Source organism: Manis pentadactyla, chromosome 6 (assembly GCF_030020395.1).
Source record: "Manis pentadactyla isolate mManPen7 chromosome 6, mManPen7.hap1, whole genome shotgun sequence".
Lineage (NCBI taxonomy): Eukaryota > Metazoa > Chordata > Mammalia > Pholidota > Manidae > Manis > Manis pentadactyla.
In genome coordinates, this window is record NC_080024.1 from 41,242,758 (window position 1) to 41,257,832 (window position 15,075).

The window sequence follows — 15,075 nt, forward strand, 5'->3', positions numbered from 1 at the left end:
AGAAAGGTTACAAACTTACAGTCTTAGTTCTGCCTTCATTTCCACCCTCTAATTGGAGCACTCCCTTTACTCTTTGAGGGTCCCCACAGCTACACAGACTGCCTTCACCATCCCTCACTCCTCGGCAGGCTTGTGCTGGTCTCTATAGGGGCGCTGAGGCCATCCTCAAGGACAGGTAGCCTCATTTCAACCACCCTGCGCTTCCTGCCTCAAGGACTGAGGCGACATCTGCCTCAGTTTATTGTTTGCTCCTCTTGGCAATGATCTCCACTCTGCCGTTCACCTCCGCGCCCAGCTGTATCCCAAAGTCGTCAAAAGAACATGGTCCCTGATTTTCTGTTCTGTGATGCTTCTGCATGAAATGCTTTGCTTTTCCATAAATAGTTCAGAGCCTGATGCTACATGCATTCCTTCAAAAGCGGTTCTCTCCAGGGGACTGGAGTACAGCTGTCAATCAGCTTGACTTAAAAGCAAAAAGATGAGAGAAAGGTAACAGTTTCCCCAGCAGCACCATTTTCTATCCCACTTTGCCCAGTTGCACTCGGCTCCACGTGACCTCTGAATCTGAGACGAAAACCATGCCTGGCCTCCATTCCTGTAACATCTCCATCTACAACCTGACAGTGAAGGTAAACAAATCCCAACACGTCTTCTCCACTTCAGACTCCAAAGATACTGTTTAACCTCATGTTTTCCAGTATAAATTTTATAACTGGGCATTTAGTGACCTGACACTGTGAACTTACATACACAAGCAGGACTTGTAGGATACCACATTGTTCTTTTACCCGGCTGCTTGTTCTAGGCTGCTCTGTGGGATGGGCTCTTCGCTCACCACTGGATGAAATGAGAGCAGGCCCCTTGGCTTTTCCAGTCATACACGATAATGAAAAGTTCTCTAGTCTTGCATCACAGTCAAAACTCCAAATATTAGTTAAAATGAAATCCTCTCCTCTGTCTTAGCTCAGGCTTGCTTCATGCAGAAAGCCTTCAGGCAGAAAGAGAAGTGTGGCTGGATTTTCTATTTCCTCCCAGTTTCTGATTCTTTCAGGGTACAGTGGGGTGGAAGGTGAAGAGGTTGGGAGGCAGAGAAGGTCTGGTTGCACTGGAACTGCCACAGCCTGGTGCCAGCACTCTGAGAGCTTGCAGTATCTCTCTCTCAGAAGGATATTTCCTGGGTTCTGGAGAGATATCCCTTTCTGGGGATTCTCACCTGCAACTTCCTCTATGTAATACTTACAACCCTCTGCCCCTGAGACACTGGAACTTCAGCAGCACACTCAGCCTCCTTCACACTCAGCCTCTTTCTGCCAAGGTCTTCTGTTCTGTTCCTCTGGGTGGCCTCTGAGTAACATGAGCATCTCCAGGTAGTTTTCTGGAGCAGGAGTAACAATAACTCATCCACACGAAACATGCATTCCTGTCCCAGCTCAGGCAGTGCGGGCCATTGCCAGCAAGCCCTCCTTACTCTGTGTTCTAGCGGCAGCTGCTCAGTTTTAGAGTCCTCATGTGCGGGTCCGACTCCAGTCCACGGTGCCCCGCACACTGCAGAGGGCACTCACGGAGCCCTGGAGCAGCTCCCCTGGCGTTCCTCTCAGCTGACCTGAGGTGGAGGGGAGTACCCTGATTCTCTCCAGCATGTATGTATTAGACAGAGAGAATGGGCTCCCCTGCACCCCAAAAGCGACCCCAAAGAATCCCCCATCCAACCAACAACTACTCCCTCACCTGGGTGGCCAGGTAAGGGTCATGAGAATCATTCTGGAACCACTCTTCCCCAAGCCCTGCTTGGGTGGCCAAGCATTTCACCCTGGAACGTGGCGGCAGCTGTCACCTTTCACTCGGGGCCTCAGCTGGAACTGATCCAGGATGAGCTCCATTTTATCATCCTTGCACATTAATGATGTTATGAATCCTTGAAGTAAAATTTCTATCATCATATTTTCCTACATATAGTATTTAGTTCTTTTTTTTAACTCAATAAATACTTATCCAAAAGTAATGGGCTCTATTTGCCAGTACAGCAAATAGAAGTAAAAATATAGGTTCTTTGCCTGCTGAAATACACAGCAGCATTATCATCATCATCGTCATCATAATCAACATTTTTTGTACTCTTACTAAACTAAGTCTTGTACCAAACACTTTATAAATCCACCTGAGGATTTTTATTATTTCCTATTAGATTGATATTGTTATCAGAGACTGTAAATAACTGGGCCAGTATCACACAGGAAGCAAGTGGCAAAGCAGAGATATAAACACATATATACCCAACTTCATAGCCTAACATTTGACCACTTGCCTCTACTACATAAGTCAGAAGGTTTATGACAAAGGCTAGTGAACAGCAGAAGCTTCAAGTCTGGAAAATGTCAGCTCCTCCTTATCCTAAATGAAAACACCTTAGAAAAGTTAATTCACTCTTGGGTGTATTATTTTGGCAATAAAATGAAGCTACTAATAACTGCCTAAATGAGACATTTGTTGTGTTGCATAGCATCCGCCTCTCTCCCCATTTTCAGCAGGGTGGCTTGTATGACACTGACCTCACCCCTATCTCCAGGTAGGCCTTGTCAGTTCACAGGGTAATTTGCAGATACCACTCTCCTGGCCACAGTTACTGGTCCACAGAAGCCCTACGTTGGTTTGTTTTCAGTCCCTGACAATCCTAACTGATACACTACTGCATAAGGTTATTTTAAGGGTTAAAAAGGTAAGAGATGTTAAAGCATTTAGCTTAATGCCTGGCAAAAACAAACTCTTACTTATTAAATGTTTGGCAGTCATATGGAACATGGCTTGGACTAGAGTATGTCAGACCAAGGAGATTATTTAGGAAGCTAATAATGAAGTAACGGTGGCAGGAAACAATGCTAACTTAAATCTTACATCACTTAGTACCAGATCAGATGTTCAAGTTGTTGAGAGTGGGGTCGGAGTCAAAACCTGGGGCAAGGCTTACAAGCCTGAGAGACTAAAAGTACGGCATTGCCACTAACAAAAATAGGGAAAATAAAAAGTACTGGTTTGGCATGTCAGTCGATTTGTTTTGAATGAGCAGAGTTCGAGGAATGAGTAGGATATTCAGAGAGAAATTATTTGGGGAGCTTTAGACTGAAGTTGGTGCTAGATAGTGGTTAGCTGACAAACTGGCTCTGCGCTAGCTGAGGGCAGGGGCAGCCCAGATTTGCAGTGTTTACCCCCTTCTGTGTTGTACATGCTTTCATCACAGCTGACTTCATGCCACCAACATGAGAGCCTTGAATGCAGAGTGGGGAAGAGATGTGCAGAATTGGCTCTCGCAAGCCAGGAAGGGATGGCGCAGTCCCCCTGGTTTAGAAATGAAGCCTTCTGCTTAGACTGGCTAAAGACTGGGCAAGAATGAACTCACTGAAGGAGAGAGGTATTAAAAAGAAGCGAATTCATAGTAAAGCCTGAAGAATCTGAGGATAAGGAAAGAAAGGAGTTTCAGTAAATAGGAAAAGACTAATGGCCAGAAAACCTGGGGGAGCCAAGACAGTGCCACAGCCAATGAAGAAGCAGCCTCAGCAAGAGGGGCAGCAGGCAGCTTCTAAGGCTGGGGCGGCGAACCAAAGGTCTGGTGTTGGACTTTAAGAGTTATTGTTGACTTGCAAGTGTGTGGTTTTGGCAAATAGTAGGGATAGAAGGGTCCCATTGTAACCTCTTACAAATAAGAATTCTCTGTACCCAATGTTTATTTCTTCGTATCTTTTCCTTAATAGAAATATTGAAGAAATTTTGAAATATTTCAGATGTTTGAAGAATACTTGAAGCACTTTGGTGCATGGACATTTATGCCTTTACAAAACAATAAATTCTATCAACTACAGTTTAGAGAAAGATGAAAGCTTGTTACTTTATGACAAAATAATTTTTTACCATAAACAATTATATTAGATCATCTCGGCCTTTCCTATTCTCAATTATTATATGCACTCAAACCTGTGGATCTGAAATCCCAAGGCCTGGAGTGCTGCGTTGGAAAGGAATAACAGAACAAAAAGGGTTTCTGTAGATCTGACAGGAGAAGTCACCTGTAGAACTGTGATGGCTCTAAAATAACTCTTTCATTGACATATTGCTCAGATGAATCAGAAAATAAGCAATGGGGGAGGGGTATTTTAGACAGTGCTATAAAAAGTAATAAAAAAGTAATAAATAAAATAAATCTCTGAGACTCTCTTCAAGCAACTAACTCAAAATACTCCACTGAACCTTCAAAGATGACATGATGCTCAGGGGAGGCACAGCAAATGCCCATTTAACATATCCTGGTGTAACCACCCAAGCTCACGGGGTGCAAGGGGCGAGAATGAGGATGAGACCAATCCAGCTAGCGTGGGAACCCGTCCAGACCCCAAGAGTGTGCCCCTAGAGGGAGTGTGAAAGACGCAGTTCTTGCAAGCAGCCTACCAGGCTGAGTGGAATTTTTGTTTTAAAAGATAGAGTTTGGGGTTTTGTTTTTGTTTTTAATTTTAAAAAGTCCCTAAACAGGTACTCAATCTAAGGAGTCTGTTTTTCAGTATTGGAAGAAGAACTGGCTGTGTTGAACTCAAGTCATATTGCCTTCCTGTGGGTTTTTTCATTTTGATACTCAAAAATTAAAGAACTGTATGGATTGGCTTTAGCACTAACTCCCTTTAAAAAGCAACTTCACTGGAGGAAATCCTTATTAAACACTGTATTTTGTCTGACCTTTTTACTGAACAACTATGGGCATATTACTTAATCCTTCTGGGCTCAGTTTCTCATTTGATGCAGTCTGTGGAGTAAATGATTACTAATTTTGTTTCTAAATTTAAAACCTTTATGACTCTAAGTTTTAAAATAAACTTCAACAGATGGATAATATATTTAATGATTCCAAATGATGAAAAATATAGTACTTTGCTACCAGCATTCAATTTCCTTAAATAAATAATAATTTCCTTATATCTGAGTGAAACTGACATAAAATGAGGAATTCTGGAGGTTCAGGTCAATAGTGCAAAATGCAAAAATGATAATGCTGCTTATCTTAACAGTATTGCTGTAGTTAGAAAGACTTACAAGTAATAATAATGAGATTTTAAAAGAATTCAGGTGCTCCATTCAGACAAATGAATCAGTGATGGGCCAGAAAATCCTGTTACCTGACATACGCTGACCTGTAACCCTGCTCAAATCAGCAGTTACAACAGGTCATGTGCACAGCACCGTTCACCCTGTTTATCTCCTTGGAATGGCTCAGGAATGACAGGTTTCAGCATTTGAAGAGAGCAGAGGAAAAACGTCTGTCACACAGCCCAAAACTAAGAATTTAACCTCCTCCAGACGTTCGCTAAATTCTTAATGTTTTCCTTTTCACAAGGAATGTTTTATCATAACAAAAATATGCTACAGACATACATTTAAAGAAAAAAACTATTTATCGGGATGCTTTAAAAAGATATGTAATGAACATTTAGAATACTATTATTTAATAATGTAAATTCTCAGTTGAAAATTTCCAGGTTTCTTTTTTTTAGGTTTTTCAGTAACATATTAGTTTCTAATATTATAGCTTAGTGCTATAATTATAGTCCCCAAAAAAGGAGTACTTATTTTTATAGAGTAAAAGGATGATCATTCTATAATCCATCAATAATTTCATAATAGCACTTGTTCATACTAGAGATATAATAGTTATACTGTAACTATAAAGGTATGTATTTCAGGATGTCAAAAACACTACAGATATTCTTCATACTAAACATAACTTTCAGAAAAATGTCTATGACTGCTTATAGCAGATGCATAAAAGTTAAACAAGAAACAAGAAAGAAAGGTCTAAAAAAATGAGACTATAAAGCAGTACCCACACTGAATTCAAGGAATGAATGTATCTCTACTTAAATACCCAATGCTTTCCATATAGAAGATAGAATCCATGGGCAAAGAAACAGGAAATAAAGGCCAATATACTATAATTAGAAAAAAAAATAACTGTGATCCTAAATATAGATGATATTTTTTAAATTCTTTCAGATACCTGGTATATAAAGAAGTCCTAATATTGTTGAACAAATGAATGAATGAAAAAAATAATCTGTTGAACAAAATTATTAGGAGAAAACTACATAACGTGAAATAATCTTTAATAAAAAAGTACTTAGTTTTATGTCATAATTGCTGTAGCCTAAAACTTACTCTTTAATGAAATTAGTTAATCTGCATGGATAGTATACAGCCCAGAGAGCTGGGTAAGGTGCTCAGGATACAGCATGAAGAGGACACAGTTAAAGAGTTAAGAGTGCAACTGGAGAGACAAAAATGGAAAAAGACAAATTACAACACAGTGTGATATGAAAAACACAGCACTGAAATAGTGATACGAAAAAATTCCTAAAGGAGCAGGAAAATGGGCCAATTGCCTGGAAGAGTTAGAGGGTAATTCATGGAGTGGGTAACTTCTCAATCCTATCTAAAAGGATACACAGGAGTCAGCCAGGTAGGAAGGATGATGAGGACAAGAGGTGCAATCTTCAAGAAGAGCACATGCAAGCCCCTCATGAGAAAGACTTGGTATGTGCATATGTAATTCCCACCTCCTAGAATAACATCTTCTCATGTGAACCCCCAAAACTTCTTTATGGCAAGTCCAAACATCACCTTCTTGGTGAAGCCCCTTCTATACACCCTTCCTATCCCTGAACCCACCTCAGGCATTAAACTTCCTTCTCCATGCTCTCAGGGCCTCTGTAATACTGTCCTGAACACAGTACATTACGATTATTTCCTTCCTACCTACATATCACCCTACTAATATGTGAGCTGATCCATGTTTGTATCCCATTGCCTAGTGACAGACAAACAGTAGACTCTCAACAAATGTTTGGGGTACTGTGGTAGTTACTTCCGATGAAGGAACAGCCTATGCATATACTTCACAAATGTTATCTTGTTTCATCTTCCTTGCAGTTTTGTAAAGTCAGTATTGTTCTCATTTTGTACATGAAGAAACTGAGGCTAAGAAGGATTAAATAACTCCCAAGCACCAACCAAGTGGCAGAGCCAGAATCTCACTGAGATCTGTCCCACTTCAAAACCATCCTCTTAGCCACTCTATGACCCACTGCTGAGTTTAATTGGTCCACTAGATTCTACCTAGTTCAAGCTTTGTAATTCAGGCATTAATGTGCTTCTCATGACTTTACAAACCATGTAAACTGAGAAAATACAACCATTTATAGTATTTAAATATTGTTTTATAAATTTTGATATAGGAAAAGAAATATCAGACTTTCCCATTCAGTATGCATAGAGTGGGATTTTAAAAACTCTTAATTTAAAGAAAATATGCACAAAAGGCAAAACAAAAGGTCTTAGAGGCAAGAATTTCTTTATGTCACCTTTAAATTTGAGTTACAACCCTCTGGTACCCACAACTTAAAATAGACTGAAAATATGAATTGCTCTATACAGTTCCTCTGAAGTACATATAAAGTTTGCACTTTTGTGGAGTCTGTATTTATTCAAAGATTCAACAATAATATCAGCCAGGCTATGGGAAGCAACTGACAAAAATTAATATAATGACTTTGATTTTAAAAGGTTTACTATAACTCAAAGACTGTTGGCAAAATGCTGGTTTAAAATGAATAAATATTCAAGTGCTGAAAGGAAAAACCTCCAAGCAAGAATACTGTACCTGGCAAAGTTATCAGCAGAATTACAATTTACATTTATAATTTGTAATTCACATTTGTAACAAAAAGAATAAAATACGAAGGAATAAATTTAACCAGTAAAGTGAAAGACCTGTATATTGAAACTGTAAGCTATTAATGAAAGAAATAGAAGAAAACACAACTAAATGGAAAGACATTCTTGCTCAGAGACTAGAAGAATTAATCTTGCTTAAATATCCATTCCTCCCAAGGCAATCTATAGATTCAGTGCAATCCCTATCAAAATTCCAATGGCTTTCTCACAGAAATAGAATAAATCATCCTAAATTTGTATAGAACCACGAAAGACCCTGAATAGTCAAATTAATCTGGAGAAAGAACAACAAAACTGGAGGTATCATGTTCCTTGATTTCAAACTATATTACAAAGCTATAGTGATCAAAACAGTATGGTATTGGCATAAAAACAGACATACAGATCAATGTAACAGAACAGAGAACCCAGGACCAAGCCTATACATATATGGTTAATTACTATATGACAAAGGAGCCAAGAATATGCAGTCAGGAAAGGACAGTCTCTTCAATAAATGGTATTGGGGAAACTGCACAGACACATGCAAAAAGTGAAACTCAACCACTTTATTACACCAAACACAAAAACTACCTTAAAATGTAATGTAAGTCCTGAAACCACAGAAGTCCAAGAAGAAAACATGGGCAATAAGCTCCTTGACAGAGATCTTGGTGTTGATTTTTTCAATCTGACACCAAAAGCAAAATTAAACAAGTGGGACTACATGAAACTGAAAACTTCCTGCACAGAAAAGGCAACCTCCTAAATTGGAGAAAATATTTGAAAATCATGTATCTGATGATTGGCCAATATCCCACGTATGTAAAGAACTCATACAACTCAATAGGAAAACTCTAACAATCCAATTAAAAAGCAAGCAGATCTGAATAGGTATTTTTCCAAAGAGCAACAGGTACATGAAAAGATGCTGACAATCTTTAATCATCAGGGAAATGTATATCAAAACAACAGAGAGATATCACCTTGCACCTGTCACAATGGATAATATCAAGAAGACAAGAAATATCCAGTGCTGTTGAAGATGTGGAGAAAAGAGAACCCTTAAGAAAGTATGAAAAGCCAATTACAGCAAACACTACAAAATTAGTATGTGTGGCAAGCAATTACTTTGTGGGTTGGTAAAGGGTTTTGTTAGAATGAAGAATTTCTAAACCTCATGCCAATGATATCTTCAACTACAACAATAAATATTTACAATTATTTAACATTGACTAATTATGGCATCTTTACAAGCCTCCTTTAAGGAAAAGTGACAGAATAAGCATGGAGAAAAAACTCAGGTAAGATTTATAGACTAACTGGATAGAAAATAAAAGCCATCCCAATTTATGAACTGAAGAATGCCTATTTCAAGAATTGCTTTCAACCAATATGTTAGGGGATAAGATATACTAAAGCTTCTTTGGATGCACTGAGCTACATAATTTTTTAAAACCTACCTAATGTCCAGAGAAGTCTTCCTTAACCATTTTGAACACATGGAATTCTCTGTGAACCAAATCTTCACGATGCATATTAAAAGGAAGATCTGTGATGGTTTGAAATGCCAATGCAATGCTGGAATTGAGATTCTATCAGTTGCTGTTGTGCATCCATAATGTCAGACACTGTCCTTGGTCCTGCCCTGGGTATGTCCTCTCATTCAGTCGGATACTTTCTAACCCCTAGTATCTATTCTTGCAGTCCCAATACACAGATGTCTTAGGCTTTGCAACAGACCAGAAGATCAGATATGTTGTTAGCAAGACACCTCTACTATGGCAGAGATATTGACTGCTAACTAACAGCAAAGAGGTTTTATTTCCCAGTCCTCCTCTTGCAGTTAAGCAGATCATGGAACTCATGATGAACAATGGCCTCTGAGCAGAGTGCAGTGTGTTACCTTGAAGCCAAACATTTAAGAGCTGGTGTAAGAGTCTTCAGTCCTATCTTCCCTTCATACCTGCCTGAGAAGGTCACATGTTCCACATGGTATAATAGTAAAATGGTTGAGGCTTTAATAATCCAATATGGCAAAAATCAGCAAGGTAGTCAGCCTGCATATTATATGACAGTACAAAGCAAACACTCTGCCAACCCACATTGGACTAGCATTAGCAATAAATCATCTTTTGTTCTGTTAATCACTGAGGATTCAGGGTTAGTTAATTACTATGGTATAATCTGACCTATCCTAATACAACTAGGTAACAAAAAGTAGAGTTAAGTTGTTTCAAGAAACAATTTCATGTTCAAAGCTCTTATTTTCTAAGAGCATTTTTTTTAAATTTAAAGACATTACCTAAAATTAATTTTTCTCTGGCAGTAATCACGTAAAAATACCAAAAGAAATTCAGAACAGACAATTATATTTGATAGCTATTCTGGAAACTAAACACCTAATACATTCTTTGTTCCATTTTATTGAATTTAATTCAGATTAAACTACAGCTTTCCCATCACCTTGGAAAGCATGTTGGTTTAGAATGTACATAATACACAAATTAAAATATTGTATTATTTGCACAATAATAGTCTAAGTGCTTTATATAATTTCCCAAGCTCTGTTTCAAAGGTATGGATTTTTTTTTTTTTCTGTAAGCAGAAGTGACCTGGTGTATCACTTTAATCTGGAAATCCCTTCTTGTGTATTCACTCTGTGGATAAATTTGTGCTGCAGCTTCAGACTATCAGGAAAATTATTTTATTATTATTTATTATTTATTATTTATTATTTATTATTATTAACAATAATAGTGATGACAGCTAACAATCAGCAGGACCTTCCAATGAGCCCAGGCATCTTGCTGAGAGATATACATTACCTTATTTGATTCTCATATTGGTACTTTTCTTAGTCTTTTTTACAGATGAAAAAAGAGCAATTTAAAAAAATTACATAACTTATCCAATCTGGTAAGTGGATTCAAATTTACTAGTCTGTCTGGCTGTAGAGCCTATGCTTTTAACCACTGATAATCCTAGGATTTCTCAAAGTATGCTGCATGTGATCATCTTGGGGGGTTCATAGGAAAAGTGGGTTTTTTTTTTAATAGTTAATGCATGTTAGAAAGAAATACACTACAGCAAACCTTTACCAGGCCTTATTCCTTAGAACGAGGCCAGGGTAGATAAACTGTTTTAATCAGGTGGTTTAAAGAAGAATATCAATAGTACAGATGATAATCCAATGTTGCAAAAATCAAGAAGGTGCTGAGAAAACAACTAACGGTAGGAAATCACTGGACTACATTTTTCAACACAAAGGAGAAGAAAATGAAGACTAGGACACAAAATACTTAAGCTCCAACCTTGACTGCCTCCAACTAGCTGTGGGGTATCACCATTCTGGACCTGAAACTTTGGGATCTTAGAGCTCTAACATACACAATTCTAATGCAGTGCCCAACTATTGCAATCCTACTTTATTTTACCAGCCAAATGCAAAAAAGACATGAAAAACATCATAATACAGAATTCATGTAAGAAAAAGTCAATAAAGTTGTTCTGCTATTCATCTTTGAAGCCAGAATCAACATATGGATACTGAGAGGTATACTCAAAGTGTAGTCCACACAAATGCTGGTGAACTTTGTTATTGGCCCATGACAAGATAAGAAGCTTGAGCCAGAATATGAAATACCTACATCAATAAGCCGATCATTTAGTTCAGATAAATTTTTTTTTTAATAGCAAGATTTTTTTCCATGAAGGATGCAGTACATTGATTTACATTCTAGGGAAAGCTTATCTAGTCATAGATCAGGAACAAACCAGCACTTTGAGTAACACTGGTGCACAGCACAGTTTACCCCTCTTTCATAATGTGCATTTTCCTAGCTCTGTTCAGGTACCTGAAGTTGCCCGCAAAGGTAGAATAACAAAATAAACCTTTAGAAGTGTTTTTCTTTTGAGTAGCCAGAAAAATCAGCACAAGACAAAAGATAGAGGGAATTAGATAGTGAGCCTGACACAAATTTAATATGCTCTGCCTCCTCTTTAAATGGTGTCCATTTGACTTTTCATAGAAAACTGTTTGTGTTGGGTACTCTTAAGTGTTTCTGCACAAGATGAGCCTTTGTCTTTTTTTATTTAGAGAATTTAGGAGGAGGCAGTGAGTAGCACTGTTCAACTTGGAAGTGGTCAATTTTAATTTTGGAGACCAACAATAAATTATAAACCTACTGATTTCTGAAAACTATGTGTAAGGTATTCATTATTGTAATCTGAAGATTCAGGGATACAGCTACATTAAAATCATCTCTGGAAGTCTCCGAGTGTACATGAGACTTTCTAGGGAAAAAAGTGTAATTAGCATCTGTTTTGAGAATGGTATTCACACCAAAAGTTTCCTCAAACAGTGCTTTGATATTTTCAGAGTTTTTCTTTGTGTTCCCAGTAGGACCTGTGAACTACTTTAAATGTCTAAAGATTTATTTTGCTCATCTGTGAGGATGTATTTTCCCTTCAGATTTGTAGTGTTAAAAGTCATCTGGAGTGAGTTGTACAATGCACAACATTATTACCCATTAGCCAACAAAAAACAAAATTCACATTTCTAGAGAGTAGGAAAATATAAGTCAAGAGAAACAATTACAATGCAGTGTATGTCAGTAAGCCACACCTTGCCAGAGCAGTGTTCCACCCAAATCCTTCCCCTTTGGGACTTATTTCTATAGAGACCATCTCTTTGTTCTGCAAATAAAACTAGATGTTGCTAGGAAACAGTCTGGCTTCTCAGGACACAAGCAAAGGGGAGCAGCTATTCCTACCAAGAGGTACAGAAATCTGAAGCTATTCCTGACATATGTGCTACTGTTATAAAACCTAGATTCTCAGTACACCTATTTCACAGAGCCCAAAAGAGAATTTATTATGCATATTCCTGTTCAGTCACAACAGCCTTAAATTTATGACACAACCTGGACACTGAAATTCTTTTTCCCATCCTAGGTCTTCTCCAAATGTATCATCTCGCTTACCCTCACTGAATAGCACCGAAGAAAATGGTTTTGCTTATTTTCATATTACTAATTAAATGAGTAATTTGAAAGATTCTTCCCATCACATTATTGGTCCTATTAAACTTTTGAAAACATACACATGGCTGGTAATTAGAATTCTCCAAGGTTTTTATCAAACTTTTTTTACTTCTTTTAGTGGTTTTTACCTTTATTAAAGCAGCCACGAGCCCTCCCCCTGAAGTGGTAACTACAGAATAGCCCACTCCCTCCTTGTCCTGCCTTTAAAAGCAGCTGGTGCCCCTTCTTTTCTCTTTCTCATCTTTACAGACACCCCAGCAGCTTAGTTAGGAGTAGCTGCTGGTACAAGAAAGCCTCACTACTGATGACTTAAACAAAGAAGGGGACCTTTTTTCACACACAGCAAAAGAACTCTGGAGCGCCAGTCCAAGCTCCTGCTAACTTTGTGCCCGTCACTCTTCGCTCTCAGCCTTCTTCACGGATGCCTTACAGTTGCTACATGATTCAACATCTCAAGGTTTCACATCCTTTCACTAGAGTACCAAGTACAGAGAAGTTTAAAGACTCTCTTCATAGGGCCCTGGCTTTTCTTTAGAGAAGGAAGCTCCCTCAAAGTCTTTCCCTTATAGCTCACTGGCAAGAATGGAGTCACATGCCCACCCCTAGACTCCCCGCAAGTAGGATTACCTTACAGGTCTAGACCTTTCCTGAGTCCGGGGAGGGCCGAACTGCCCAGAGACCAAGGACTTGCTGCTCACCCCTGACCTCATAGGGAGGAAGGGACCAGGAAATACCCCTCATTTAAAACCACAGTGCTGCCACCCATCCTTCTCTACATGGGCTGGAAAAGCCCCCACAGGGCTGAGTTGCCTCCAGTTTATAGGCCAGAACAGCCCATCTTAGCCCCAGGAGAGTACGGGCTATCTCCACTTAAAGCCAGGTCTCTGTTCACTTATTCTAAGGTCCTAGATAAGCCAAGCTTTCTTTTAAACACAGCTGTGTCCCTTCAACTATAGAAAGGAGCCATAATTAATGTCTTAGATGCTGGGACCTGGCCCTTTTAAAGCCATTCATTGTGGAAGACTTGTTAAAACAAACCCCATGTCCCTGAACACCAAGTACCTCATTCTCCCCACATGGTATTATTCACAAATGCTAGGCTCTGTGTTCATCTCAGCCCCATGAGAGGTCTGGGGCACCAGTTCTTCACCTCTCCTCTCTGCAAGGGATCTAAAGCTATTGGAAAATACATTAAGAAGGACTGACAAACACATGGGACTCAAACTATCTTTTACTATTTATTGAAACATCTCTGGAAATGGCTAGATAGGAAAATTAGTGGAGCCTCTTGCATAGCCTACCCAAAATCAAAAGCATCAGAGAAACTTCTGCTTCAGGCCATATCACAGTAATTAGTTCCAAATAGTTGTTTAATGTAAACAGTTATAAAACCAGGAGGCAGTGTTTTTCAGGCATTGCACAATGGGTAGCATAAGATTAAAATCCCAGTGAGAAGAGAAGAGGTAACTATGACCATCCAGATCCCAGTCAAGAGATGATTTCCTGAGTGCTGGCAAGGAGTTAGAGTCCACGGCAGTCCTGACAAGCCCAGAAGGCAGAGCTCAGAGTCTGGGTCTCCTGAAGTGACTGGAATCTCCAGACAGGGCACTGTAAAGGAAAGAGCTGTGGAGGGGTGCACACAGGGATCCCCCACAAGTTTTTGGGTAACGTCTGGGCTGCACACATGCAGGACAAGACTATCAAGGCTTTCTAGAGAGCAGTTGCTACAGGGATGAGAGTGCAATGGAGTTGTTAGAGGTCAAGCAGTGCTGGAGGACACAGGAGTTACCGCCCAGCCAGAGAAGAGACCTGGTTAACATTCCAGGTATCCAGCTAAGACACCAGAAGTGCCATTACTTAGGAATAAGTACCAAGTCCAGAAGGCCTACTGCAGACTTAACCTAACAAAGCCCCAATCAAGCCCCAACAAAATCCACAGGAGAGACCAAACTAGACGTGGAAGCTCATCAAGTTAAAAGTGCTGGGGAAACCACAGTGGGCTTTCCAGGAATCCATCCTAACAAAGTGCAAAATCATCCCCAGCAAATTCAAGGAAATAAATTTGTCTACTAGAATAAAAATTAACATTAAAATAAAAATTGTTTCACAAGACTCAGGATTCCTATAATTTGGAATTTTTAATGTCCACTGTAAAATCAATAATTGCTAGAAAGGCAAAGAAACAGGAAAATGGGACCCATGATCAAGAGAAAAACAATAAAAACTTCCCCTTAGGTGGCCTGGATATTGGTTTTAGCAGTGTATTTAAAGCAGCTATATTCAG

General features: G+C 39.0%; 1 protein-coding gene across 2 annotated transcripts in view; it reads right to left on the reverse strand.

Annotated features, from left to right (window-relative positions):
- Positions 1–15,075, reverse strand: part of HECW2 (HECT, C2 and WW domain containing E3 ubiquitin protein ligase 2) — a 343,025-nt gene that overhangs the window by 202,245 nt on the left and 125,705 nt on the right. The window lies entirely within an intron of this gene.